General features: G+C 55.2%; 1 long non-coding RNA gene across 1 annotated transcript in view; it reads right to left on the bottom strand.

Annotated features, from left to right (window-relative positions):
• LOC309642237 overlaps positions 1-17,740 on the bottom strand; it is a 1,144,662-nt gene that overhangs the window by 588,906 nt on the left and 538,016 nt on the right. The window lies entirely within an intron of this gene.

The raw sequence follows: 17,740 nt of genomic DNA, 5'->3' as shown, positions 1-17,740 counted from the left end.
ACAGGGGTGTGAAAGTCCCCCGCTCTCCCCCTTTCACAGGTGGGTGATAGCCCCCAACTCTAGCCCCATCAAAATTGATTGACAGACCCCATCTCTTTCCACATCACAAGTGAGTGACAGCCCCAAGCTCTCTCCCCATTTCAGGTGAGTAAGAAGTCCGAGCTGTCTCCCCATCACAGGTATGTGACAGCCCCCACCTCTCTCTGCATCACAGGTATGTGAAAGAAACCAGCTGTCTCCACATCACAGGTATCTGACAGTCCCCATCTCTTTCTCCATCACAGGTGTTTGACAAACCCCAGCTCTCTCCCCATTTCAGGTGAGTAAGAAATCCCAGCTCTCTCCCCATCACAGGTATCTGAGAGCCCCCATCTGTCCCCGCATCACAGGAGCCTAACAGCCCCCAACTCTCTACCCATCACAGGTATGTCACAACCGTCATTGTTTCCACAGCACAGGGATGAGACAACCACTAGCTGTCTCTGTATCATAGGTATGTGTGAGCCCCCAGCTCTCTCCCCATCACAGGTGTGTGACAACACCCAGCTGTCTCCACATCACAAGTATGTGACAGCAACTACCTTACTCCGCATTAAAGGTATGGAACTGGCCCCAGCACTCTCCCTATCAGAAGTGTTTGATAGTCCCCATCTCTTTCCCCTTCACAAGTGAGTGACAGCCACAAGCTCCTTTCCCATCACAGGTGTGTGACATCCCCCTGCTCTCTCCCCATACCCGGTGAGTGACAGCCCCCAGCTCTCTCCCAATCACAGCAGTTTGACAGTCGACATCTGTCTTGGAATTACAAGTAAGTCACAATCCCCATCTCTCTCCCCCTCACATGTGTGTGACAAACCCAAGCTCTCTCCCCATCACAGGTGTGTGACATCCTCCAGCTCTCTCCCAATCACCGGTGAGTTACAGCCCCCAGCTCTCTCCCCATCACTGGTATGTGAGAGCCCCCAACTGTCTCCATATCACAGGTGCCTGACAAACCCCAAGTCTCTCCCCATCACTGGTATGTGACAGACCCCACGTCTCTCACCATCACAGGTGTTTGATAGTCCGCATGTCTTTCCCCATCACAGGTGTGTGATAGCCGCCAGCTCTCTCCCCATTACAGGTGAGTGACAGGCCCCAGCTCGCTCCCCATCACAGGTTTGACAGTCCCCAACTCTCTCCCCATCACAGGGGAGTGACAGTCCCCATCCCTTCCCCTTCACAGGTGTGTGACAGCCCCCAGATCTCTCCACATCACAGGTGTGTGAGAACCCCCAGCTGTGTCCGCATCACAGGTGCCTGAAAGCCCCCAACTCTCTCCCCATCACAGGTATGTGACAGCCCCCAGTAGTCTCCACATCACAGGTATGTGACAGACCCCAGCTCTCTCCCCATCACAGGTGTTTGACAGTTCCCATCTCTCGCTCCACCACAGGTGTGTGACAGCCCCCAGCTCTCTCCCCATCACAGGTGAGTAACGGCCCCCGGCTGTCTCCCCATCATATGTATGTGACAGCCCCCAGCTGTCTCTGCATTAAAGGTGCCTGACAACCCCTCAACTCTCTCCCCATCACAAGTACGTTACAGCCGACAACTGTCTCCACATCACAGGTATGTGACAGCCACCAGGTCTCTCCTCATCGCAGGTATGTGATAGCCCCCAGCTCTCTCCCCGTTATACGTATGTGACAGCCCCCAGCTGTCTCCACATCACAGGTATGTGACAACGCAAAGCTCTCTCCCCATCACATTTGTGTGACCGTCTCCAGCTGTCTCCATATCACAGGGGTCTGAAAGTTCCCCACTCTCTCCCCTTCACAGGTGGGTGACAGCCCCCAGCTCTAGCCCCATCAATATTGATTGACAGACCCCATCACTTTCCACATCACAAGTGAGTGACAGCCCCAAGCTCTCTCCCCATCACAGGTGAGTGATGGCCCCCAGGTGTCTCCCCATCACAGGTATGTGACAGCCCCCAGCTCTCTGTGCATCACAGGTATGTGAAAGAAACCAGCTGTCTCCACATCACAGGTATCTGACAGTCTCCATCTCTTTCCCCATCACAGGTGTTTGACAGACCCTAGCTCTCTCCCCATTTCAGGTGAGTAAGAAATCCCAGCTCTCTCCCCATCACAGGTATCTGAGAGCCCCCATCTGTCCCCGCATCACAGGAGCCTAACAGCCCCCAACTCTCTACCCATCACAGGTATGTCACAACTGCCATTGTCTCCACAGCACAGGGATGTGACAACCACTAGCTGTCTCTGTATCATAGGTATGTGTGAGCCCCCAGCTATCTCCCCATCACAGGTGTGTGACAGCCCCAAGCTCTCTCCACATCACATGTGTGTGAGAGCCCCCAGCTGTGTCCGCATCACAGGTGCCTGAAAGCCCCCAACCCTCTCCCCATCACAGGTATGTGACAGCCCCCAGTTGTCTCCACATGACAGGTATGTGACAGACCCCAGCTCTCACCCCATCACAGGTGTTTGACAGTCCCCATCTCTCGCTCCATCACAGGTGTGTGACTGCCCCCAGTTGTCTCCACGTCACAGGTATGAGACAGACCCCAGCTCTCTCCCCATCACAGGTGTTTGACAGTTCCCATCTCTCGCTCCACCAGAGGTGTGTGACAGCCCCCAGCTCTCTCCCCATCACAGGTGAGTAACGGCCCCCGGCTGTCTCCCCATCACATGTATGTGACAGCCCCCAGCTGTCTCTGCATTAAAGGTGCCTGACAACCCCTCAACTCTCTCCCCATCACAAGTATGTTACAGCCTACAACTGTCTCCACATCACAGGTATGTGACAGCCACCAGGTCTCTCCCCATCGCAGGTATGTGATAGCCCCCAGCTCTCTCCCCGTTATACGTATGTGTCAGCCCCCACGTCTCTCACCATCACAGGTGTTTGATAGTCCGCATGTCTTTCCCCATCACAGGTGTGTGATAGCTGCCAGCTCTCTCCCCATTATAGGTGAGTGACAGCCCCCAGCTCGCTCCCCATCACAGGTGTGTCCGTCCCCATCTCTCTCCCTATAACAGGGTAGTGACATTGCCCATCCCTTCCACTTCACAGGTGTGTGACATCCCCCAGCTCTCTCCCGATCACAGGTATGTGACAGCCCCCAGCTCTCTCCACATCACAGGTTTGTGACAGCCCCCAGCTGTTTCCGCATCACATGTGCCTGAAAGCCCACAACTCTCTCCCCAGCACAGGTATGTGACAGCCCCCAGTTGTCTCCACATCACAGGTATGTGACAGACCCCTGCTCTCTCCCCATCACAGGTGTTTGACAGTCCCCATCTCTCGCTCCATCACACGTGTGTGACAGCCCCCAGCTCTCCCTCCCTCACAGTTGTGTGACCGTCACCATCTATCTCCATATCACAGGTGCGTGACTACGCCCAGCTCTCTCCCCTTCACAGGTGGGTGACAGCCCCAAGCTCTCTCCTGATCACAGGTGATTGACAGCCCCCAGCTCTCTCCCCATCACAGGTGACTGACATCCCCCATCTCTCTTCCCATCTCAGGTGAGTAACCGCCCTCAGCTCTCTCCCCATCATAGGTATGTGACAGCCCCCACCTGTAACAGCATCACAGGTATCTTACAGTCCCCATCTCTCTCCCCATCACAGGTGTGTGATAGCCCCAAACTGTCTCCCCATCACAGGTGAGTGACGGCTCCCAGCTCTCTCTGAATTACAGGTATATGATAGCCTCCAGCAGTCTCCACATCACAGGTATGTGACAACGCCAAGCTCTCTCCCCATCACAGGTGTGTGACCGTCCCCAGTTATCTCCATATCACAGGTGCGTGAAAGCCCCCAGCTCTCTCCCCTTCACTGGTGGGTGAGAGCCCAAGCTCTCTCCTGATCACAGGTGAGTGACATCCACCAGCTCTCTCCCCATCAAAGGTGTTTGATATTCCCCATCTCTCTCTCCATCACAGGTGTGTGACAGCCCCCAGCTCTCTCCCCATCACAGGTATGTGACAGCTCCCAGCTGTCACAGCATCACAGGTATTTGACAGCCCCCAGCTGTCTCAGCACAACAGGTATGTGACAGTCCCCATCACTCTCCCCATCACAGGTGTGTCATATCCCCCAGCTCTCTCCCCATCACAGGTAAGTGACGGCCCCCAGCTGTCTCCCCATCACATGTATGTGACAGCCCCCAGCTGTCTCCGCATCAAAGGTGCCTGACAGCCCCCAACTCTCTCCGCATCACTGGTATGTTAACGCCCCCAGCTGTCTGCACATCACAGGTGTGTGACCGTCCCCAGTTGTCTGTATATCACAGGTGCGTGAAAGACCCCAGCTCTCTCCCCTTCAGATGTGGGTGACAGCCCCAAGCTCTCTCCTGATCACAGGTGAGTGACAGCCCCCATCTCTCTCCCCATCACAGGTATGTGACAGCCCACACTTGTGTCCACATCACAGTTATGTGACAGCCCCCAGCTCTCTCCCCATCACAGGTGTTTGACATTCTTCATCTCTCTCCCCATCACAGGTGTGTGACAGCCCCCAGCTCTCTACCCATCAGAGCTATTTGACATCCCCCAGCTGTCACTGCATCACAGTTGCGTGACAGCCCCCAGCTTTCTCCCCATCACAGGTATGTGACAGCCCCCAGCTGTCTCAGCATCACAGCTATGTGGCAGTCCCCATCTCTCTCCACATCACAGGTGTGTGACAGCCCTCAGCTCTCTCCCCATCACAGGTGAGTAACGTCCCCCGGCTGTCTCCCCATCACATATAGGTGACAGCCCCCAGCTGTCTCCGCATTAAAGGTGCCTGACAACCCCTCAACTCTCTCCCCATCACAAGTACGTTACAGCCGACAATTGTCTCCACATCACAGGTATGTGACAGGCACCAGGTCTCTCCCCATCGCAGGTATGTGATAGCCCCCAGCTCTCTCCCCGTTATACGTATGTGACAGCCCCCAGCTGTCTCCACATCACAGGTATGTGACAACGCAAAGCTCTCTCCCCATCACATTTGTGTGACCGTCCCCAGCTCTCTCCATATCACAGGGGTGTGAAAGTCCCCCGCTCTCCCCCCTTCACAGGTGGGTGATAGCCCCCAACTCTAGCCCCATCAAAATTGATTGACAGACCCCATCTCTTTCCACATCACAAGTGAGTGACAGCCCCAAGCTCTCTCCCCATTTCAGGTGAGTAAGAAGTCCGAGCTGTCTCCCCATCACAGGTATGTGACAGCCCCCAGCTCTCTCTGCATCACAGGTATGTGAAAGAAACCAGCTGTCTCCACATCACAGGTATCTGACAGTCCCCATCTCTTTCTCCATCACAGGTGTTTGACAAACCCCAGCTCTCTCCCCATTTCAGGTGAGTAAGAAATCCCAGCTCTCTCCCCATCACAGGTATCTGAGAGCCCCCATCTGTCCCCGCATCACAGGAGCCTAACAGCCCCCAACTCTCTACCCATCACAGGTATGTCACAACCGTCATTGTTTCCACAGCACAGGGATGAGACAACCACTAGCTGTCTCTGTATCATAGGTATGTGTGAGCCCCCAGCTCTCTCCCCATCACAGGTGTGTGACAACACCCAGCTGTCTCCACATCACAAGTATGTGACAGCAACTACCTTACTCCGCATTAAAGGTATGGAACTGGCCCCAGCACTCTCCCTATCAGAAGTGTTTGATAGTCCCCATCTCTTTCCCCTTCACAAGTGAGTGACAGCCACAAGCTCCTTTCCCATCACAGGTGTGTGACATCCCCCTGCTCTCTCCCCATACCCGGTGAGTGACAGCCCCCAGCTCTCTCCCAATCACAGCAGTTTGACAGTCGACATCTGTCTTGGAATTACAAGTAAGTCACAACCCCCATCTCTCTCCCCCTCACATGTGTGTGACAAACCCAAGCTCTCTCCCCATCACAGGTGTGTGACATCCTCCAGCTCTCTCCCAATCACCGGTGAGTTACAGCCCCCAGCTCTCTCCCCATCACTGGTATGTGAGAGCCCCCAACTGTCTCCATATCACAGGTGCCTGACAAACCCCAAGTCTCTCCCCATCACTGGTATGTGACAGACCCCACGTCTCTCACCATCACAGGTGTTTGATAGTCCGCATGTCTTTCCCCATCACAGGTGTGTGATAGCCGCCAGCTCTCTCCCCATTACAGGTGAGTGACAGGCCCCAGCTCGCTCCCCATCACAGGTTTGACAGTCCCCAACTCTCTCCCCATCACAGGGGAGTGACAGTCCCCATCCCTTCCCCTTCACAGGTGTGTGACAGCCCCCAGATCTCTCCACATCACAGGTGTGTGAGAACCCCCAGCTGTGTCCGCATCACAGGTGCCTGAAAGCCCCCAACTCTCTCCCCATCACAGGTATGTGACAGCCCCCAGTAGTCTCCACATCACAGGTATGTGACAGACCCCAGCTCTCTCCCCATCACAGGTGTTTGACAGTTCCCATCTCTCGCTCCACCACAGGTGTGTGACAGCCCCCAGCTCTCTCCCCATCACAGGTGAGTAACGGCCCCCGGCTGTCTCCCCATCATATGTATGTGACAGCCCCCAGCTGTCTCTGCATTAAAGGTGCCTGACAACCCCTCAACTCTCTCCCCATCACAAGTACGTTACAGCCGACAACTGTCTCCACATCACAGGTATGTGACAGCCACCAGGTCTCTCCTCATCGCAGGTATGTGATAGCCCCCAGCTCTCTCCCCGTTATACGTATGTGACAGCCCCCAGCTGTCTCCACATCACAGGTATGTGACAACGCAAAGCTCTCTCCCCATCACATTTGTGTGACCGTCTCCAGCTGTCTCCATATCACAGGGGTGTGAAAGTTCCCCACTCTCTCCCCTTCACAGGTGGGTGACAGCCCCCAGCTCTAGCCCCATCAATATTGATTGACAGACCCCATCACTTTCCACATCACAAGTGAGTGACAGCCCCAAGCTCTCTCCCCATCACAGGTGAGTGATGGCCCCCAGGTGTCTCCCCATCACAGGTATGTGACAGCCCCCAGCTCTCTGTGCATCACAGGTATGTGAAAGAAACCAGCTGTCTCCACATCACAGGTATCTGACAGTCTCCATCTCTTTCCCCATCACAGGTGTTTGACAGACCCTAGCTCTCTCCCCATTTCAGGTGAGTAAGAAATCCCAGCTCTCTCCCCATCACAGGTATCTGAGAGCCCCCATCTGTCCCCGCATCACAGGAGCCTAACAGCCCCCAACTCTCTACCCATCACAGGTATGTCACAACTGCCATTGTCTCCACAGCACAGGGATGTGACAACCACTAGCTGTCTCTGTATCATAGGTATGTGTGAGCCCCCAGCTATCTCCCCATCACAGGTGTGTGACAGCCCCAAGCTCTCTCCACATCACATGTGTGTGAGAGCCCCCAGCTGTGTCCGCATCACAGGTGCCTGAAAGCCCCCAACCCTCTCCCCATCACAGGTATGTGACAGCCCCCAGTTGTCTCCACATGACAGGTATGTGACAGACCCCAGCTCTCACCCCATCACAGGTGTTTGACAGTCCCCATCTCTCGCTCCATCACAGGTGTGTGACTGCCCCCAGTTGTCTCCACGTCACAGGTATGAGACAGACCCCAGCTCTCTCCCCATCACAGGTGTTTGACAGTTCCCATCTCTCGCTCCACCAGAGGTGTGTGACAGCCCCCAGCTCTCTCCCCATCACAGGTGAGTAACGGCCCCCGGCTGTCTCCCCATCACATGTATGTGACAGCCCCCAGCTGTCTCTGCATTAAAGGTGCCTGACAACCCCTCAACTCTCTCCCCATCACAAGTATGTTACAGCCTACAACTGTCTCCACATCACAGGTATGTGACAGCCACCAGGTCTCTCCCCATCGCAGGTATGTGATAGCCCCCAGCTCTCTCCCCGTTATACGTATGTGTCAGCCCCCACGTCTCTCACCATCACAGGTGTTTGATAGTCCGCATGTCTTTCCCCATCACAGGTGTGTGATAGCTGCCAGCTCTCTCCCCATTATAGGTGAGTGACAGCCCCCAGCTCGCTCCCCATCACAGGTGTGTCCGTCCCCATCTCTCTCCCTATAACAGGGTAGTGACATTGCCCATCCCTTCCACTTCACAGGTGTGTGACATCCCCCAGCTCTCTCCCGATCACAGGTATGTGACAGCCCCCAGCTCTCTCCACATCACAGGTTTGTGACAGCCCCCAGCTGTGTCCGCATCACATGTGCCTGAAAGCCCACACCTCTCTCCCCAGCACAGGTATGTGACAGCCCCCAGTTGTCTCCACATCACAGGTATGTGACAGACCCCTGCTCTCTCCCCATCACAGGTGTTTGACAGTCCCCATCTCTCGCTCCATCACACGTGTGTGACAGCCCCCAGCTCTCCCTCCCTCACAGTTGTGTGACCGTCACCATCTATCTCCATATCACAGGTGCGTGACTACGCCCAGCTCTCTCCCCTTCACAGGTGGGTGACAGCCCCAAGCTCTCTCCTGATCACAGGTGATTGACAGCCCCCAGCTCTCTCCCCATCACAGGTGACTGACATCCCCCATCTCTCTTCCCATCTCAGGTGAGTAACCGCCCTCAGCTCTCTCCCCATCATAGGTATGTGACAGCCCCCACCTGTAACAGCATCACAGGTATCTTACAGTCCCCATCTCTCTCCCCATCACAGGTGTGTGATAGCCCCAAACTGTCTCCCCATCACAGGTGAGTGACGGCTCCCAGCTCTCTCTGAATTACAGGTATATGATAGCCTCCAGCAGTCTCCACATCACAGGTATGTGACAACGTCAAGCTCTCTCCCCATCACAGGTGTGTGACCGTCCCCAGTTATCTCCATATCACAGGTGCGTGAAAGCCCCCAGCTCTCTCCCCTTCACTGGTGGGTGAGAGCCCAAGCTCTCTCCTGATCACAGGTGAGTGACATCCACCAGCTCTCTCCCCATCAAAGGTGTTTGATATTCCCCATCTCTCTCTCCATCACAGGTGTGTGACAGCCCCCAGCTCTCTCCCCATCACAGGTATGTGACAGCTCCCAGCTGTCACAGCATCACAGGTATTTGACAGCCCCCAGCTGTCTCAGCACAACAGGTATGTGACAGTCCCCATCACTCTCCCCATCACAGGTGTGTCATATCCCCCAGCTCTCTCCCCATCACAGGTAAGTGACGGCCCCCAGCTGTCTCCCCATCACATGTATGTGACAGCCCCCAGCTGTCTCCGCATCAAAGGTGCCTGACAGCCCCCAACTCTCTCCGCATCACTGGTATGTTAACGCCCCCAGCTGTCTGCACATCACAGGTGTGTGACCGTCCCCAGTTGTCTCCATATCACAGGTGCGTGAAAGACCCCAGCTCTCTCCCCTTCAGATGTGGGTGACAGCCCCAAGCTCTCTCCTGATCACAGGTGAGTGACAGCCCCCATCTCTCTCCCCATCACAGGTATGTGACAGCCCACACCTGTGTCCACATCACAGTTATGTGACAGCCCCCAGCTCTCTCCCCATCACAGGTGTTTGACATTCTTCATCTCTCTCCCCATCACAGGTGTGTGACAGCCCCCAGCTCTCTACCCATCAGAGCTATTTGACATCCCCCAGCTGTCACTGCATCACAGTTGCGTGACAGCCCCCAGCTTTCTCCCCATCACAGGTATGTGACAGCCCCCAGCTGTCTCAGCATCACAGCTATGTGGCAGTCCCCATCTCTCTCCACATCACAGGTGTGTGACAGCCCTCAGCTCTCTCCCCATCACAGGTGAGTAACGTCCCCCGGCTGTCTCCCCATCACATATAGGTGACAGCCCCCAGCTGTCTCCGCATTAAAGGTGCCTGACAACCCCTCAACTCTCTCCCCATCACAAGTACGTTACAGCCGACAATTGTCTCCACATCACAGGTATGTGACAGGCACCAGGTCTCTCCCCATCGCAGGTATGTGATAGCCCCCAGCTCTCTCCCCGTTATACGTATGTGACAGCCCCCAGCTGTCTCCACATCACAGGTATGTGACAACGCAAAGCTCTCTCCCCATCACATTTGTGTGACCGTCCCCAGCTCTCTCCATATCACAGGGGTGTGAAAGTCCCCCGCTCTCCCCCCTTCACAGGTGGGTGATAGCCCCCAACTCTAGCCCCATCAAAATTGATTGACAGACCCCATCTCTTTCCACATCACAAGTGAGTGACAGCCCCAAGCTCTCTCCCCATTTCAGGTGAGTAAGAAGTCCGAGCTGTCTCCCCATCACAGGTATGTGACAGCCCCCAGCTCTCTCTGCATCACAGGTATGTGAAAGAAACCAGCTGTCTCCACATCACAGGTATCTGACAGTCCCCATCTCTTTCTCCATCACAGGTGTTTGACAAACCCCAGCTCTCTCCCCATTTCAGGTGAGTAAGAAATCCCAGCTCTCTCCCCATCACAGGTATCTGAGAGCCCCCATCTGTCCCCGCATCACAGGAGCCTAACAGCCCCCAACTCTCTACCCATCACAGGTATGTCACAACCGTCATTGTTTCCACAGCACAGGGATGAGACAACCACTAGCTGTCTCTGTATCATAGGTATGTGTGAGCCCCCAGCTCTCTCCCCATCACAGGTGTGTGACAACACCCAGCTGTCTCCACATCACAAGTATGTGACAGCAACTACCTTACTCCGCATTAAAGGTATGGAACTGGCCCCAGCACTCTCCCTATCAGAAGTGTTTGATAGTCCCCATCTCTTTCCCCTTCACAAGTGAGTGACAGCCACAAGCTCCTTTCCCATCACAGGTGTGTGACATCCCCCTGCTCTCTCCCCATACCCGGTGAGTGACAGCCCCCAGCTCTCTCCCAATCACAGCAGTTTGACAGTCGACATCTGTCTTGGAATTACAAGTAAGTCACAACCCCCATCTCTCTCCCCCTCACATGTGTGTGACAAACCCAAGCTCTCTCCCCATCACAGGTGTGTGACATCCTCCAGCTCTCTCCCAATCACCGGTGAGTTACAGCCCCCAGCTCTCTCCCCATCACTGGTATGTGAGAGCCCCCAACTGTCTCCATATCACAGGTGCCTGACAAACCCCAACTCTCTCCCCATCACTGGTATGTGACAGACCCCACGTCTCTCACCATCACAGGTGTTTGATAGTCCGCATGTCTTTCCCCATCACAGGTGTGTGATAGCCGTCAGCTCTCTCCCCATTACAGGTGAGTGACAGGCCCCAGCTCGCTCCCCATCACAGGTTTGTCAGTCCCCAACTCTCTCCCCATCACAGGGGAGTGACAGTCCCCATCCCTTCCCCTTCACAGGTGTGTGACAGCCCCCAGATCTCTCCACATCACAGGTGTGTGAGAACCCCCAGCTGTGTCCGCATCACAGGTGCCTGAAAGCCCCCAACTCTCTCCCCATCACAGGTATGTGACAGCCCCCAGTAGTCTCCACATCACAGGTATGTGACAGACCCCAGCTCTCTCCCCATCACAGGTGTTTGACAGTTCCCATCTCTCGCTCCACCACAGGTGTGTGACAGCCCCCAGCTCTCTCCCCATCACAGGTGAGTAACGGCCCCCGGCTGTCTCCCCATCATATGTATGTGACAGCCCCCAGCTGTCTCTGCATTAAAGGTGCCTGACAACCCCTCAACTCTCTCCCCATCACAAGTACGTTACAGCCGACAACTGTCTCCACATCACAGGTATGTGACAGCCACCAGGTCTCTCCTCATCGCAGGTATGTGATAGCCCCCAGCTCTCTCCCCGTTATACGTATGTGACAGCCCCCAGCTGTCTCCACATCACAGGTATGTGACAACGCAAAGCTCTCTCCCCATCACATTTGTGTGACCGTCTCCAGCTGTCTCCATATCACAGGGGTGTGAAAGTTCCCCACTCTCTCCCCTTCACAGGTGGGTGACAGCCCCCAGCTCTAGCCCCATCAATATTGATTGACAGACCCCATCACTTTCCACATCACAAGTGAGTGACAGCCCCAAGCTCTCTCCCCATCACAGGTGAGTGATGGCCCCCAGGTGTCTCCCCATCACAGGTATGTGACAGCCCCCAGCTCTCTGTGCATCACAGGTATGTGAAAGAAACCAGCTGTCTCCACATCACAGGTATCTGACAGTCTCCATCTCTTTCCCCATCACAGGTGTTTGACAGACCCTAGCTCTCTCCCCATTTCAGGTGAGTAAGAAATCCCAGCTCTCTCCCCATCACAGGTATCTGAGAGCCCCCATCTGTCCCCGCATCACAGGAGCCTAACAGCCCCCAACTATCTACCCATCACAGGTATGTCACAACTGCCATTGTCTCCACAGCACAGGGATGTGACAACCACTAGCTGTCTCTGTATCATAGGTATGTGTGAGCCCCCAGCTATCTCCCCATCACAGGTGTGTGACAGCCCCAAGCTCTCTCCACATCACATGTGTGTGAGAGCCCCCAGCTGTGTCCGCATCACAGGTGCCTGAAAGCCCCCAACCCTCTCCCCATCACAGGTATGTGACAGCCCCCAGTTGTCTCCACATGACAGGTATGTGACAGACCCCAGCTCTCACCCCATCACAGGTGTTTGACAGTCCCCATCTCTCGCTCCATCACAGGTGTGTGACTGCCCCCAGTTGTCTCCACGTCACAGGTATGAGACAGACCCCAGCTCTCTCCCCATCACAGGTGTTTGACAGTTCCCATCTCTCGCTCCACCAGAGGTGTGTGACAGCCCCCAGCTCTCTCCCCATCACAGGTGAGTAACGGCCCCCGGCTGTCTCCCCATCACATGTATGTGACAGCCCCCAGCTGTCTCTGCATTAAAGGTGCCTGACAACCCCTCAACTCTCTCCCCATCACAAGTATGTTACAGCCTACAACTGTCTCCACATCACAGGTATGTGACAGCCACCAGGTCTCTCCCCATCGCAGGTATGTGATAGCCCCCAGCTCTCTCCCCGTTATACGTATGTGTCAGCCCCCACGTCTCTCACCATCACAGGTGTTTGATAGTCCGCATGTCTTTCCCCATCACAGGTGTGTGATAGCTGCCAGCTCTCTCCCCATTATAGGTGAGTGACAGCCCCCAGCTCGCTCCCCATCACAGGTGTGTCCGTCCCCATCTCTCTCCCTATAACAGGGTAGTGACATTGCCCATCCCTTCCACTTCACAGGTGTGTGACATCCCCCAGCTCTCTCCCGATCACAGGTATGTGACAGCCCCCAGCTCTCTCCACATCACAGGTTTGTGACAGCCCCCAGCTGTGTCCGCATCACATGTGCCTGAAAGCCCACACCTCTCTCCCCAGCACAGGTATGTGACAGCCCCCAGTTGTCTCCACATCACAGGTATGTGACAGACCCCTGCTCTCTCCCCATCACAGGTGTTTGACAGTCCCCATCTCTCGCTCCATCACACGTGTGTGACAGCCCCCAGCTCTCCCTCCCTCACAGTTGTGTGACCGTCACCATCTATCTCCATATCACAGGTGCGTGACTACGCCCAGCTCTCTCCCCTTCACAGGTGGGTGACAGCCCCAAGCTCTCTCCTGATCACAGGTGATTGACAGCCCCCAGCTCTCTCCCCATCACAGGTGACTGACATCCCCCATCTCTCTTCCCATCTCAGGTGAGTAACCGCCCTCAGCTCTCTCCCCATCATAGGTATGTGACAGCCCCCACCTGTAACAGCATCACAGGTATCTTACAGTCCCCATCTCTCTCCCCATCACAGGTGTGTGATAGCCCCAAACTGTCTCCCAATCACAGGTGAGTGACGGCTCCCAGCTCTCTCTGAATTACAGGTATATGATAGCCTCCAGCAGTCTCCACATCACAGGTATGTGACAACGCCAAGCTCTCTCCCCATCACAGGTGTGTGACCGTCCCCAGTTATCTCCATATCACAGGTGCGTGAAAGCCCCCAGCTCTCTCCCCTTCACTGGTGGGTGAGAGCCCAAGCTCTCTCCTGATCACAGGTGAGTGACATCCACCAGCTCTCTCCCCATCAAAGGTGTTTGATATTCCCCATCTCTCTCTCCATCACAGGTGTGTGACAGCCCCCAGCTCTCTCCCCATCACAGGTATGTGACAGCTCCCAGCTGTCACAGCATCACAGGTATTTGACAGCCCCCAGCTGTCTCAGCACAACAGGTATGTGACAGTCCCCATCACTCTCCCCATCACAGGTGTGTCATATCCCCCAGCTCTCTCCCCATCACAGGTAAGTGACGGCCCCCAGCTGTCTCCCCATCACATGTATGTGACAGCCCCCAGCTGTCTCCGCATCAAAGGTGCCTGACAGCCCCCAACTCTCTCCGCATCACTGGTATGTTAACGCCCCCAGCTGTCTGCACATCACAGGTGTGTGACCGTCCCCAGTTGTCTGTATATCACAGGTGCGTGAAAGACCCCAGCTCTCTCCCCTTCAGATGTGGGTGACAGCCCCAAGCTCTCTCCTGATCACAGGTGAGTGACAGCCCCCATCTCTCTCCCCATCACAGGTATGTGACAGCCCACACCTGTGTCCACATCACAGTTATGTGACAGCCCCCAGCTCTCTCCCCATCACAGGTGTTTGACATTCTTCATCTCTCTCCCCATCACAGGTGTGTGACAGCCCCCAGCTCTCTACCCATCAGAGCTATTTGACATCCCCCAGCTGTCACTGCATCACAGTTGCGTGACAGCCCCCAGCTTTCTCCCCATCACAGGTATGTGACAGCCCCCAGCTGTCTCAGCATCACAGCTATGTGGCAGTCCCCATCTCTCTCCACATCACAGGTGTGTGACAGCCCTCAGCTCTCTCCCCATCACAGGTGAGTAACGTCCCCCGGCTGTCTCCCCATCACATATAGGTGACAGCCCCCAGCTGTCTCCGCATTAAAGGTGCCTGACAACCCCTCAACTCTCTCCCCATCACAAGTACGTTACAGCCGACAATTGTCTCCACATCACAGGTATGTGACAGGCACCAGGTCTCTCCCCATCGCAGGTATGTGATAGCCCCCAGCTCTCTCCCCGTTATACGTATGTGACAGCCCCCAGCTGTCTCCACATCACAGGTATGTGACAACGCAAAGCTCTCTCCCCATCACATTTGTGTGACCGTCCCCAGCTCTCTCCATATCACAGGGGTGTGAAAGTCCCCCGCTCTCCCCCCTTCACAGGTGGGTGATAGCCCCCAACTCTAGCCCCATCAAAATTGATTGACAGACCCCATCTCTTTCCACATCACAAGTGAGTGACAGCCCCAAGCTCTCTCCCCATTTCAGGTGAGTAAGAAGTCCGAGCTGTCTCCCCATCACAGGTATGTGACAGCCCCCAGCTCTCTCTGCATCACAGGTATGTGAAAGAAACCAGCTGTCTCCACATCACAGGTATCTGACAGTCCCCATCTCTTTCTCCATCACAGGTGTTTGACAAACCCCAGCTCTCTCCCCATTTCAGGTGAGTAAGAAATCCCAGCTCTCTCCCCATCACAGGTATCTGAGAGCCCCCATCTGTCCCCGCATCACAGGAGCCTAACAGCCCCCAACTCTCTACCCATCACAGGTATGTCACAACCGTCATTGTTTCCACAGCACAGGGATGAGACAACCACTAGCTGTCTCTGTATCATAGGTATGTGTGAGCCCCCAGCTCTCTCCCCATCACAGGTGTGTGACAACACCCAGCTGTCTCCACATCACAAGTATGTGACAGCAACTACCTTACTCCGCATTAAAGGTATGGAACTGGCCCCAGCACTCTCCCTATCAGAAGTGTTTGATAGTCCCCATCTCTTTCCCCTTCACAAGTGAGTGACAGCCACAAGCTCCTTTCCCATCACAGGTGTGTGACATCCCCCTGCTCTCTCCCCATACCCGGTGAGTGACAGCCCCCAGCTCTCTCCCAATCACAGCAGTTTGACAGTCGACATCTGTCTTGGAATTACAAGTAAGTCACAACCCCCATCTCTCTCCCCCTCACATGTGTGTGACAAACCCAAGCTCTCTCCCCATCACAGGTGTGTGACATCCTCCAGCTCTCTCCCAATCACCGGTGAGTTACAGCCCCCAGCTCTCTCCCCATCACTGGTATGTGAGAGCCCCCAACTGTCTCCATATCACAGGTGCCTGACAAACCCCAAGTCTCTCCCCATGACTGGTATGTGACAGACCCCACGTCTCTCACCATCACAGGTGTTTGATAGTCCGCATGTCTTTCCCCATCACAGGTGTGTGATAGCCGCCAGCTCTCTCCCCATTACAGGTGAGTGACAGGCCCCAGCTCGCTCCCCATCACAGGTTTGACAGTCCCCAACTCTCTCCCCATCACAGGGGAGTGACAGTCCCCATCCCTTCCCCTTCACAGGTGTGTGACAGCCCCCAGATCTCTCCACATCACAGGTGTGTGAGAACCCCCAGCTGTGTCCGCATCACAGGTGCCTGAAAGCCCCCAACTCTCTCCCCATCACAGGTATGTGACAGCCCCCAGTAGTCTCCACATCACAGGTATGTGACAGACCCCAGCTCTCTCCCCATCACAGGTGTTTGACAGTTCCCATCTCTCGCTCCACCACAGGTGTGTGACAGCCCCCAGCTCTCTCCCCATCACAGGTGAGTAACGGCCCCCGGCTGTCTCCCCATCATATGTATGTGACAGCCCCCAGCTGTCTCTGCATTAAAGGTGCCTGACAACCCCTCAACTCTCTCCCCATCACAAGTACGTTACAGCCGACAACTGTCTCCACATCACAGGTATGTGACAGCCACCAGGTCTCTCCTCATCGCAGGTATGTGATAGCCCCCAGCTCTCTCCCCGTTATACGTATGTGACAGCCCCCAGCTGTCTCCACATCACAGGTATGTGACAACGCAAAGCTCTCTCCCCATCACATTTGTGTGACCGTCTCCAGCTGTCTCCATATCACAGGGGTGTGAAAGTTCCCCACTCTCTCCCCTTCACAGGTGGGTGACAGCCCCCAGCTCTAGCCCCATCAATATTGATTGACAGACCCCATCACTTTCCACATCACAAGTGAGTGACAGCCCCAAGCTCTCTCCCCATCACAGGTGAGTGATGGCCCCCAGGTGTCTCCCCATCACAGGTATGTGACAGCCCCCAGCTCTCTGTGCATCACAGGTATGTGAAAGAAACCAGCTGTCTCCACATCACAGGTATCTGACAGTCTCCATCTCTTTCCCCATCACAGGTGTTTGACAGACCCTAGCTCTCTCCCCATTTCAGGTGAGTAAGAAATCCCAGCTCTCTCCCCATCACAGGTATCTGAGAGCCCCCATCTGTCCCCGCATCACAGGAGCCTAACAGCCCCCAACTCTCTACCCATCACAGGTATGTCACAACTGCCATTGTCTCCACAGCACAGGGATGTGACAACCACTAGCTGTCTCTGTATCATAGGTATGTGTGAGCCCCCAGCTATCTCCCCATCACAGGTGTGTGACAGCCCCAAGCTCTCTCCACATCACATGTGTGTGAGAGCCCCCAGCTGTGTCCGCATCACAGGTGCCTGAAAGCCCCCAACCCTCTCCCCATCACAGGTATGTGACAGCCCCCAGTTGTCTCCACATGACAGGTATGTGACAGACCCCAGCTCTCACCCCATCACAGGTGTTTGACAGTCCCCATCTCTCGCTCCATCACAGGTGTGTGACTGCCCCCAGTTGTCTCCACGTCACAGGTATGAGACAGACCCCAGCTCTCTCCCCATCACAGGTGTTTGACAGTTCCCATCTCTCGCTCCACCAGAGGTGTGTGACAGCC

This window comes from Balaenoptera physalus (assembly GCF_965194825.1).
Source record: "Balaenoptera physalus genome assembly, chromosome: 14".
Taxonomy (NCBI): Eukaryota; Metazoa; Chordata; class Mammalia; order Artiodactyla; family Balaenopteridae; genus Balaenoptera; species Balaenoptera physalus.
This window is presented reverse-complemented; position numbering and strand designations above follow the sequence as displayed.